The sequence below is a fragment of the Crocodylus siamensis genome, chromosome 2 (assembly GCF_052110815.1).
Source record: "Crocodylus siamensis isolate JL-2025a chromosome 2, ASM5211081v1, whole genome shotgun sequence".
Classification (NCBI taxonomy): Eukaryota; Metazoa; Chordata; order Crocodylia; family Crocodylidae; genus Crocodylus; species Crocodylus siamensis.
In genome coordinates this window covers 27,217,334-27,227,507 of record NC_143396.1, presented here as the reverse complement: position 1 = coordinate 27,227,507, position 10,174 = coordinate 27,217,334, and the positions used below count along the sequence as shown (strand labels likewise).

At 44.7% G+C, this 10,174-nt stretch overlaps 1 long non-coding RNA gene across 1 annotated transcript in view; it reads right to left on the bottom strand.

Moving 5' to 3' along the window:
- Window positions 1–2,136: 2,136 nt before the first annotated feature.
- Window positions 2,137–10,174, bottom strand: part of LOC149870090 (uncharacterized) — a 50,183-nt gene continuing 42,145 nt past the window's right edge. The window contains exon 3 of the long non-coding RNA XR_016440421.1: window positions 2,137–2,344. This is a non-coding gene — a long non-coding RNA (uncharacterized LOC149870090). The remainder of the gene's footprint in view (window positions 2,345–10,174) is intronic.

The window sequence follows — 10,174 nt, the reverse complement described above, 5'->3', positions numbered from 1 at the left end:
GAAGCTGGGGAGTACTAGAACAAGCCATCCCTTCCCTTTGGCAGCAACCACAAGGCTGGAGGGAAGCTGACCTCCTTAGCAGGCCACAGAGTATAAATGGGGAGTGGTTTAAACCCCTGCCCTGGACTGCAGTGACCCCAGCTGGGGTGTACCTGGAGGGGGAAGGTGGCAGCAGCCCTTCACAGGTCTGTCCCCAAGGGGGGAGCATGGCCAGACACTGGCAAGGGCAATGACTTAGGCAAAGGGGGAGTAGGAAGAGTGATTAAACTCCCTTGTCTCCCCTTTCTTCCATAGGCACAGGAACCCCATCTGGGGTCTTTCCATTCCACTGGCTGCTTGCATGCTGGGGGTGTGACCAGAGCCAGCTAGGGCAGCAGCCTCAGGCAAAGGGTGAGGCAGGGAGGGGGATTAAACTCCCTGTCTCCCCTCTCAGGCATGGGCACAGGGACCCCAGCTGGGGTCTGCCTGGCTTTCCCCCGCTGGCTGCTTGCACAGCAGGGGCATAACCAGAACTGGCTGGTATGGCCCCATCCTCCTCCCACCTCATCTGGGGCTGAGGCTGGGGCTGAGGCGGGGTGGGGCTGAGCCGGGCCAGTCCAAGGGCACTGCTGAGGGTGGGTGCAGGGGAGGTGTCCCAGCCAGCTACGGGAGTTGTGCATACAGATTGCTCCTGGCCCCTCTGCACCTACCTTCAGCAGCACCCACAGCCAGCCTCGCTCAGCCCAGGGTGAGGTAGATGGATAGGAGGGCTAGACTGGGTCAGGCCACAGGGGCAGGGCCCTTCTCAGCCAGCTGTGGTTCTGTGACAGCCCAGCTCAGCATGCATGGATGGCAGCTGGCCAGGCAGTGGAGGCAACATTACTGCAGCTGCAGGAGGGCACCTTGGCAGCTGGACTGGCCATGTGGGACAAGTCCTTTGTGCCTGCTGCTGCCTGGGCTGGTTTGGAGGTGCCAGCAGGCCCAAAGCCCAGCAGCCACCTGCTACAGAGGCTCATGTGCCTGCAGCTACCACCACTGCTGCCACGCCCCCTGCACAGTGCTTGCTTGTCTGTCTCTAGCGGCCGTGTGAGATGGACAAGCAGGCATTGCGCAGGGGGTGCAGTGGTGGTGGCGGCAGCTGGGTTTTGGCACCTCCAAGCCTGCCCAGATAGCCATGGGCATGAAGGAATCATCTGCCAAGACCCCATCCCTGCCACTGGAGCAGCAAGGGGAGATGGGAGGAACCCTAACAGTGGCTGTTCTGCCCCAGCAAGCCAGACTCTGGTTTTAGTTCCCCAGGGGCAGAGAGGAGGGAAAGGGTTTCTCTTCGCTGCCCCTTTGCATTAGGGGGCCATGCAGGCCAGCATCTGGCCACACCCCTCTCCTTGCTCTGGCTTGAGAGTAGAGGGATGGGGCCAGCCTTGCTCTCAGGAGCAGACGGTAAAGCTCAAAAGCATTCTGGGATGCTGGGGGACTCTAATTTAAGTTAAAATCAGGAAGGGGTCTGGGACAGAAGTTCCATAAATTGGTTTGAGCCAAATCATTTAAGTCTGATACTACATTCAACCAGGTTTATATTAAACCAGTTTCAGACATTTTGAAGCTGGTTTATATGCACTGAACTTCTTAGAGAAACTTAGGGTTGGAAGGGACCTCAGGAAGTCATCTAGTCCAAGCCCCTGCTCAAAGCAGGACCATCCCTAACTAGATCATCCTGGCCAAAACTTTGTCTAGCCATGCTTTGAAAACCCCCAAGGTTTTGAAAACCTCCTCTGTTCTGTTACAGGTTTAAACCACTTTCTGATCACTTAAACCAATTTATGTATAATTTCTGTCCCTAGCCTAGTGGTTAAGGTGTTCCTTACAGTTGGCTGAGCCATACAGGCAGTCCTCACACTTACAGCAGGGTTATGTTCCTGGAAAAGGCGCTGCAAGTTGAAACGATGTAAGTCGAATCTGATTTTCCCATAGAAACAATGTTATAATAGGAGGTTATGTTGCTGACCAAGGGCCTGATGTCCAACTTTTTTTTAGGAATGACCATAAACACCATATTTAAATCAACTATTTAATCAACTATAAAGATATACACTGTATAGTACAAAGCTTTCTAAAGTGTACTGTATATAAATTGATTAAACAGGGCAATACAATAACTAATCACATACAATTTTATTTAATCAGAAGGTGAAGGAACACCTTCATCAGGGTCATAGAATTCAGAAGGCCTTCTTTGGGGAGATTCTGGAGAGACTTAGGGACACTTGATGGCTTATTGAGAAACTGATCCAGGGATGTTTGTTTTGCTGCCCTCTTTTTCTCATTGTAAATTTCCCGGTAGTGTTGTAAGTGTGAGGATCCAGCACTGTAAGTAATAACATGGGGGTAAATGGCAGAGCGCCTCAAGTGCAACTCACCAGAAGTCGAAATGCATAAGTCAAGGACCGCCTGTACTTGTTCTGGACTTGATAAAGCACAACTGGTTGCTGCCATCTAAAAGTTTGCTCAAGTAAAGACTCCAGGAGTGGCTTTTGATGGATTCCTATGTATGACCTTTAATGTAACTTAGTAAATTTTATTGAACTAACCAAATAAAATGTAATTCAGTGGAGGAATTAGAGGGGACCCTGAAATTGCAGGGAGTCTAGTTCATGGTCTATAGTAGCTGCAACATAATAGCGCCCCTATTCTTGCTTTAGGGTCTATTCAAACCACCACAATGTATTCAACCAGAAGAAGTCAGTCTGAGTTGCAAAGCGAACTGCAAAGCCTTTTGAGTGGTTTAGAATCACTTACAGTTTTACATTAATAGACTCTATATGCAAATCAAACCTACATGCTTATTTGAAATTGGATCCAGTGTATGAAACCAGATTCCCCCATTTTAGCCTCCAGGTAGTTACACATTAAAACACCATTAAATCCAGTTTGATATGCCTCCAACAAGTTTACAACTGGCTCAGGTTTACAACTACTTATAATAAAACAAAGCTACAAGAGCAACGTCCTTAGTACATTAGTTTAGCAGTTCTAGAACAAAGCTCGCCCCTTCAGAATGAATGAAAAAGTGGGCTCTGTGACCAGCCCTTAAAGTTAGCATCCAGTGGATGTCCATTTTTGGCCTATATGACTATGCAAATATATTTCCCTTGCCATATATGAATATACTATTTCAGTAACCCACTGGTGAGTGTTTTTTATGGGTCCCTCTGTGTCAAACCCAGAAAGTTGTTAGTTGTTACAGCATGTGAGTTCTTACAGCTGCTGTCAACAGTCTTAGCTCTAGCTTAAGCTGCAAGCAGCTTCTGCCTGTGGTTCTCAGCAAAAGAGCAATATTGTGATACCAATGTGATGTTTCCAGCACTGGCAGGATCATCGTCACTTTAATTATACTTGTATACATTTAAGGTGGCACAACTTTTGTGTGTGAGCACAGTCTTGAAGTCTGCTGGACTATATTGGGATACAATTCCAGAGTTGAGGATTGCATGGAAAATGTTCTTCTCTCAACACTAGAGAAGTACTAGCCCTTACTGTCTCATTGGATATTAAATGTTGTGGCAAAACATGGGGAAAGAACTGATCTCTAAGGGCTCCTATACACATGCAGTGAAGCTGCTCCAATGCACTGTAATTCCAGCATATCAGAGCAGGCTTGATTAATTGAGTCTGCTGGAGCATGGAAATTAACTCACTCCAGCAGCCTCTGGCATCACATGTATCAGTATCCCTGTGCTGAAAAAGGCAGCTGGGTGCTTTAAACTGAAACTTGTTCAACAAGCTTTAGTTCAAAGCTCCCCACAACCATTTTTCAGCACTGGGACACTGACACATGTGACACTCTGGGCGCTTTTAATTGGTGCAGCTCTCTGAGCTGGGCTAATTAAAGTGCTCTTCCTCCCCTTCCTCCCCCCCCCCCAATGCCTCCCAGAGGTCATGTATAAATGCCCTAAGGTGCAAGTGAAAGCAAAACTAATGTTAAATTGCACTCTGAAGTGAAACAGAAATGCATGTTATTCCTGGAACACTTAAGTAACATTGTTCTTATGGCCCGTTCTACTAAGCAACTGGGCTACTGCATCCTGCACCAGCTGGAGCTTCCAAGCAACTCTCAAGAGCAGTGTGTTGAGATTGTGGCATAGTAATACAGTCAGCCAAGAAAAAAAGACATGACTGTGTGGGGGAAAAATGAACCCAAGGTCAGTTAAAATGTCGCTGCTGAACTCTCGTTTGTTCCTTTATTTCCATGTGACACAAATGGTTTAAAGTGAAAACCCTATTGCTGACAACGGGAACATTGTGGTAATGTATAACAATTTATCCTGCTTGTGATTTGTACATATGTACAAATACGAGTTGCCAGAACCATAGAAAAAAACATTCATTCCAATTTTTAGATTTTTTTTTTTTGCAAAACATGTTTCCATGCCAGAGAAGCAGCTCCTTATATGCATCTCCTGGTATATTGTTCACCTTGGAAGTCAATATACTGAAATGGAATTTTGCACATTTTAAAACTTGTAATTGCTTTTGCTATTTGTACATCCTAAATAACAATCAAACAGCCCAAGCAGAACACTGATCCTTTATTTTGTGGAATGGCAACCAAATTACACAGTATTCCAGCTTTGCTGGACAGTTTAATTGGTTTTGATATAGGAACTTCTGATGACTATTATGTAGTAACACAACTATTAAGTAGTATGACACTATAGGGCATGTTTGCACAAGATGCTATGTTGCCAGCAATGAGCTACTGCACTATAGCTCATTGCTATGGCAACACAGCGTTGATAGGCACGAATTGTGATGCTGACACTACTGCACAGTAGCTCATTGCTACTGTACAGTAGCAGCTAAAAATAACAATGTGTTGCAATGGGACTGTGCAGTCATGCTGGTTACTGTGCAGTCATTTAGTACTTGCAAGTACTAAATGACTGCACAATAATAACTGTGCAGTCCACCATACATGTAGACACACCCTGTAACATGTAGTTTGAAATGTATATATATATTTTACGGCCTGATCCTGCAGCAATTATTTGGGCAACAGTGAAGTCAATGGGTGAAGTCAACAGTGAAATTTAGTTTAAATAAATGAGAATAAGTTCAGGCCTTTAGAGTCTCTTCTTTCCTTTAACCTTTAGGGTCTAACAAAAGAATAGAGCAGGCCTAATCTAGAGCCTTCTTCACGCAAGAAGACCAACTGTCTTCTGTGTCTTCCCTTGTCCTTTCTTTGAATAAACAAAGTTTATTTGCTGCATTTGCCTATTTTTAATATGGTCTGTATTATTCTGTGGTCATTTACAACAAATCAATGGTATCTCCTTTAATCGTGTTGGACTTCTAAATACTCCACTGTAAGCTTGAATAACCACCTTGAAATTAATAGGGTTACACTGTTATAACACGGTGGAACTGGTCTTTTGGCAGCAGCTGAGATTTCACAGTTCCTGGTACTGTACTGCAAACTTCTAAGTTATACTACAGATGCTCAGTAGAATTTAGGAATTGTCATAGCTATGAACCAGACCCATTGTCCAACAAGTTTAGTTTTGTTTCTGACAACAGCCAGTATCAGCAACTAAAGAGAAAGGTATAAGAAAGTTCTTGAAGGCAGTTGTAGAATAACCTGCCCACAAAGACTGGAATATAGGGTATAGCTAGGGAAAAGGTACATATGAAAGCAAGGAGGACTTTGTAAGACAGGCTTGAAAAGAGATTCTCACTCTTTTTTCTAAAGATATGTGTAAATGAGTTCCACAGTATTTAAAGCACCCAAGAGTCATCCCTTTTTTTAAATATTTAGAGTAAATTCTATTTAAAAAATGCTGGATACTTCTTTTGCATCCAATGAATATTCATTGGGAAGCTCATTGGTAAGTGCCTATTCAAAACTGAAAGATCAAAAGGGAACTGTGTCAATTTTGTCCTTTTCTGGGTTGACTGCTATTTTTTGATGTAATAAATTGCCAATTTTGGAGGGGTAAAGAACAGAAATGGAAACGAGTATGCCTTTCAGCAGACTTTTGACTGTGCCATTATGAATAGTCTCCAAACAAACAGCTTGTAGCAGGCCATTCAAATAGTAGATAGACATCCAATTGTTAACCATGCAAATAGCCATATCCAATGGTCAGACAGCTGTTAGCTGGCTTTTAGAATGATTGGTAACCAGATTTCAGTAGAACTTACGCATGCCTACAGGGTAAATTCTACTGGGTCTCATCTTTTCCTGGAAATCTTATTAATACATTTACCATGTTTTTTGCAATCACAAATGTTGAGAAAAACTCATAAGAGTTTATTAGTAGGCATGACATATGCTTCTTTAAGAAAAGGAATGAAAACCATATTTATATGTTATCTTGATCATCAGCATTTATTCCCTGCAGGAATTTTATATATAAAATTAAACATACTTTGTATGACTATTGTACAGCCTTTGTACTTCTGAGTGTATGTATGTGTTATATATACATACACACACAATGTTTATATGCTTATATATACACAGTTCTTAGGGACATAAGCACAGAGCTACACCCTGAAAATGCACACAAGTGGAGCATATAGTAGTCTTGAAAATTTAGCTATTGATGGGCCCAACCACATTGTCTATGAGAGTCTTTTATGTGCATTTCTTTAGAGCACTGGAGTTGGGCACTCACATCATTAAACTGAAAGTTCTGTGTAGTCTTCTCATCACTGTGAGAATCATTTCCATGTTGCAATGATGTATTTTATCTGTTGCAGTACATTGCAAAAAGAATTTGTCTTATGTCACCACAAATAGAAACAGTTGTTTTTTTATATCTAAATTTAAATATATAAATGGAAAAAAATCAAGTGCAATTTGATCATTTCATGTAATCACAACAAACATCTGGACTCAGATTTGGCAATCAGATAAGCAAACCATCCAACAGACATATGTGCAATTAAATAAAAGAACACCAGCAGAGGTAATGAAAACTGATTGGGACTCTGCAACTTTATGTGCATAGAAGGATCATGTAAAGGCAAAATATATTTTTACATAGCATGCACTGTAAATTTAATTTTTAGTATAGCTACAGGTCAAAGAGCATTCCCTATAAATAATTTTTGTGTGTCACAAAAGGGATGGTGGTCTAGGCATTCAGATACTAGCCTGTAATTTGGAAGAGCAGGCTTCCAATCTTTGTTCTACCAAAGACTTCTTATGTGAACTGTACCTAGCCACTTAGGAGTAAATCATTGGCTGACTTGACCACCAGAGTCTAAAACTAATTCTTTAGCTGCTACCTTTTTTAAAGCAGCATACCCTACACATTCATTTCTGGACATGCTGAGGATTGCCTGTCTTGAGCAGCTAGGCACCTGCTGGGATCCAGCAACTGTCTCAGAGGTGGACAATTATTTTGGCTGGAGAGCAGCTTTTGGTGAGCTGTGGAGGGCAAGGGTAGCCCTGCCCCTTGACAGGTGCCCCGCCCCCGGTCACTGGAAGTCTCACTCCCTAACCCCCAAACCTTTCCCACTGTAAGTCCCTCCCCTTATCCCTGGAAATACTCCTCTGGGGAGTGGGGGTTGCCATCTTGGAAGTGTGCTTGTGTAGTGTATATAGAGGAGATTGCATTATAATACAAAATAAAGTCTTATATTGTGTGTAGGGGGTATGTGGGATGTGTGTGGGGTATGGTTGGGGTGTGGGGTGAGGTGTAGGGTGTGTGTGGGGAGGAGGTGTGTGTGTGGGTATGGAATCTGTGAGTTTGTGTGAGGTTTGTGGGGGTTGTGGGTGTGTTGGGGGGTAGGGGTGCAGGGGAATATGTGTGGGGGCCCTCCCCACATGCTCCTCCCATGGCGCACATCCCTATTACCAGGAGTAGCAGCAGGCAGGCCGTCAGGGTGTGCATGACTGAAACAGGCAGAGTCCCCTGGCAGTGTGTGGCACATGGCTCTGGCCAAGTCCTGGGAGCTGCATTTGGTGGCAGGGAGTGGGGCCAGGCTGGCCTGGCTTCATCTCATCGGGCTCCCTGTGGCTCATGTGCAGCTCCCAGGAGTTGGCTAGAGCCATGGGCCACCTGAGGGGAGCCCCACATGATGGAGCCAGCAACCTGGCCCTGCTCCATGCTGCCACGTGCAGCTTCTAGGACTTGGTCAGGGCAGCAAGAAGAGAGGCTAAGCCAGCCTGGCTCCATTGCATGGGGCTCCCTGTCACTCGCAGCAGAATCTCTGGAGTTGTATGTGGTGACAGGAAGTGGGGAAGGCCATCGGCTCTACTGTGTGGGTCTTCCCCTGGCATCCGGCTTCTGCTGAGTCCTGGGAGCTGCATGTGAGCTGTGGGGAGCACTGCATGATGAAAATGAGCTTGCCCTACACTCGTGCCAGCCTGGGCCCCATGCTCCCACTGACCTGGGCTCCATACTCCCACTGCCCTGCCTGGCATAGGCCCCACACTCCATGCTCCTGGTGGCTCCAGCCCTGCACTCTGGGCTCCTGCCAGCCCTGGCCTGGTGGTCCAGGCTCTCACCCAGCTACAGTTTCCCCACATCTACCACCACTTCCCTACCTTCAACCCAGAGTGCTGCAGCAGGGACAGGAAGACAAGCCACTGCAGACTGGGGGAGCAAAGCAGATCCCTGGGTGGCTGCAGCAGTGGCAGCAGGAGCCTCACCCAGAAACTGTGAGCACTGACTGGAGCCAGGGCCCTCCTGCAGGTGAGGATGGGAGCATAGCACACTGCTCTGTTAGGAGTGGGCAGGGCTCAGCCCCATGTGGAGTACAGCAGGGGCAGCTGTGCGCCAGGATATAATTAATTGGTGGGTGCCCTCTCACACGTTGGATGAAATTGCCTAGCAGGCTGGATTCATCCTGCAGGCTGTATTTTGTCTGCCCCTAAACTATTGGCTCACTGTGCTTGGGTTGATCAGACTTGAACAGATCACACTAACTAGAATAGGTCCTGCATAGAAAACCATGTGGGAGACCCAGGTTCAATTCTTGTCTTACGACTTCCATCACCCAGGTGAATGCTCTAATCACCAGGCTGTGGGTTGTTCTGGAACACGGGCATTTTCTCAGTCCTGCCTTCTGAAGTTTACATTTTGCATCTAATAATGAAATGAAATATTTGTTGTGTTAAAGAGAGACTGAACATAATTCTACAGCCTCCTTGTTAGTGCAATTGTTTTGGACAGGGGACACCAGGATTTTAGGATTTACACCAATGAATACCAATGTATTTTACTTTCTTATTTATTCCAGCAGGGTCTGGAACCTAGATCTCTCCTCCCAGTGAACGGCTTAACTGGTAACTAAAGGGTTAATAGGCTGCAGTATCTCTTTTTCTAGACTAATGATTTTAACTATGCCATGGAAAGTGGAATAGTTTCCACAGGACACAAAGACCCTCACAATACCATATAGGCTAGTGGTTAAAGTGTTAAAAAGGTGGGATATGCAGATTCTCATAAAGGAGGGATTCAACCCAGATGGCTCATATTCTAGGTGAATATTCTATCCCCCGAGGTGATTAATAAAAAAGAGGCAATGGTACATGCATAATTAGCAGCCCTGTTTTGTGAGAAGGGCTGGAGTAGGCATCCAACATCAGTGTATGGGAGACAAATCTAGGGTAAATCCACATAGCTCTATGAAATTCAGTAGACTTACCCTGATTTATAGCAGCTGAAGATCTGTCTGACTATGCCTGGTTTGCCTCTTGCTTTGCTAGGATATGGCATATTTAATTTAATATATATTTGATTCCTCATAATAATTTTGTGGGCTTGATCTGGGTCACATTAACTGAAATATCAAAGTTACACTTAGTGACTAACTTAACTGCTTTCAAATGAGAGAATATATGAGCTAATGCTATACTTCTCCAAATATAATAAGTTGCAAAAGACCCTGGCAGCACACACTGGTCATCTGTTTAACTCCACTTTTTATCAATAGGTTCTTCATATTCACCTAGACCATATATCTGTAAAATATGTTGTAGTGCCCCCAGATTATGGCTTTGCTCTTTTCATTTCAATCAGAATGCAGTAGCTAATAACTGACAACTCCCTTAGAAGAGCTAGTTAAAAATGGAAATGCTGGTTGATCCTTAGCAACAGTGGTGCTAAGAGGCGCTGCTTTGATAGTCCAGAAGTTGAAAATTGCAATCCAACCTCCAGCAAACTTCCTGAGACTTCTAAACACA